Here is a 2,575-nt window from a genome sequence, read left to right on the forward strand (position 1 = left end):
AATCTAAATGGAAAAAGAATTTGAAAAAGAATAGATACATGTATATGTATAACTGAATCTCTTTGCTGTACACCTGAAACTAACACATCATTGTTAATAAACTATACTCCAATATAAAATAAAAATTAAAAAAAAAAAGATTAGAGTAGCCAAAAAGATGCCCAGAACTAGCTGACACACAGGTAATCATTGCCAGAGAAAACAGGTTTTGTTAAAGATAGCTTGACTTTAATTTCCAAAACTTGGAACACAGTCTAAATAAATGATTTGAGTTAAAAAAAAAATCAAAATATCTCTAGAATGCTGTAAGAAACAACTGAGAATAGTACAATGCGGAGGTTAAGGGCACTGACCCTCTGAGCAGTGGAAAATTTGCATATAACTTATAGTTGGCCCTCCCTATACACGGTTCCTCTGTATACACAGTTCTTCTGCATCTGCAGATTCAACTAACCTTGGATCGTGCAGTACTTCAGTATTTACTATTGAAAAAAATCTGAGTATAAGTGGACCTGCGAAAACCCATGCTCTTCGAGGGTCAACTATATACTCAAAAGTCACTGGCATTGTGTGACTACTTTCCAACAGAAGCCTGCTATGCTTCACAGAAATTTAAAACACAAGATTCTAAAAAAAATGTCTATTAAGCTTTCTCTCGAGGATATTCGAGAGATAGGAATAGGTAGGAGGAAGACTAGTATACATTTAATTTTTGAAAGCATTCTTCTGGTGATAGTCAAGGTGGGAATTCCCAAGGTATACACCATCCCTTGATAATATCCCCTTATAACATTATCTTGTCATTGTTTACTAGAGTCATAATGGGGAATACCTTTAAAATGACATTTCCTTTGCATTTTAGAACAAATCTGTTATTCTGTATGGTAGCCATTTATTTTAAATATTATCACCAAGTAAACTGCTCCTGGATACAGACAATTAAAGTTTTGACTATCATCTGATATATGTATTCATAATTTAATAATGCTACATTTGCTAAAGAAAATTAAAATATTTAAATGTCATGATATCTTGTTTCCAAGTATGTATAAGGGTGTTAATGTGTATGTATAAATATTCTGAACTGTAAAAGAAAACCAAGTTAGAAAATAAATGATGGGCAAGGAGAAGAAATTTGCAAAACATAATAAATTCTTAGGGCTTGTGATGGTTAATGCTATGTGTCAACTTCACTAGGCCCACGGGGTGCTCAGACATTTGGTCAAATGTTAATCTGAGTGTGTCTGTGAGGCTGTTCCTGGATGAACCAGTAGACTGAGTAAAGCAGATGCCATTCCTGATGTGGGTGGGCCTCATCCAATCAATTGAAGACCTAAATAGAACAAAAATGACTGTGTAAGAGGGAACTCCTCCTGTTTGACAGGCTTGAACTGGGACGTCAGTCTTTTCCTTCCTTTGGACTCAAACTGAAGCTTTACTCTTCCTGGGTCTCAAACCTGCCATTGTTTGGACAGGAACTTACAACATCAGCTCTCCTGGGTCTCCAGCTTGCCAACTGCAAATCTTGGGACTTCTCAGCCTCCATAATCATGTGAGCCAATTCCTTATAATAAACCTCATCCTAGATATATATAAATCCTATTGTTCCTGCTTCTCTGGAGAACCTTGAATAATACAGAGCTAAATATCTACATTTTAGAAATTTCTAAAAATCAATTGAGACAAATAAAATCCAACAACAAAATAGTCAAAGTATGTGAATTAGAAAATCACATAAAAAAATAGAAATGGTCACTAAACAGTACTCAATCTCACAAATAACCAAATAAATAAAATTAAAGTGAGATGTTGTATTTTGCTTTGACAGGGCAAAAAGGTAAAAGAATGATAACATGCATCTTTGGCAGGAATACAATGGAATACCACTCATATACTCATGTTGGGACTGCAAAAGGCACAGAGCTTTGTGGAGAAGATTTCACAGTATCTATCAAATTCAAACATGTGCTTACTACTCAACACAGAAATTCCTCGTTAGGAATTAATCTATAGAAATACTCTTCTAAATACACAAAGATATATGTATACGAATTTCAATGTAGCATTATCTGTTATGGAAAAAGAATTGTCTATCAATGGGAATTGTTCAACTAAATTTATAATTTAAGGTACATTCATACAGTTCATTGTCATGCAACCATTAAACAAATAAGTAAATCAGTAAACACTGGCAAAATAGTTGTCATGATAAATTGAAAAGCTGTTAAGTGGAAAAAAGAAATATGCAGAATGTATAGACCAGTTCTATTTTTGCAACTAGAGATATGAATGTGTGTGTGTGTGTGTGTGTGTGTGTGTGTGTGTACTAGAGATATGAATGTGTGTGTGTGTGTGTGTGTTATGTTCCTGGGAGGATACACATCACATTGTTCCCAGGAGGTTGGGAAGAGTTTTCATTTTCACACTTATACGTTTGTTTGGTTTGCATTTTTAACCATGAGCAAGAGAATTCCTAACTGGAAACGGGAAATTTGATTAGCCATTAAAGGAAACAGCATCTCTAAGGGCAAAATCTCTACCTCATATATGGATATTTAAAAAGCAAATAACTTAC

General features: G+C 34.3%; 1 protein-coding gene across 1 annotated transcript in view; it reads right to left on the reverse strand.

The window, feature by feature from the left end:
• The window catches only part of LEPR (leptin receptor), a 99,175-nt gene that overhangs the window by 70,498 nt on the left and 26,102 nt on the right, over nucleotides 1–2,575 (reverse strand). The gene's annotated exons all lie outside the window — the stretch shown is intronic.

This window comes from Delphinapterus leucas, chromosome 1 (genome assembly GCF_059928025.1).
Source record: "Delphinapterus leucas isolate spDelLeu-1000000601 "Yukka" chromosome 1, BTC_Dleu_Yukka2, whole genome shotgun sequence".
Classification (NCBI taxonomy): Eukaryota; Metazoa; Chordata; class Mammalia; order Artiodactyla; family Monodontidae; genus Delphinapterus; species Delphinapterus leucas.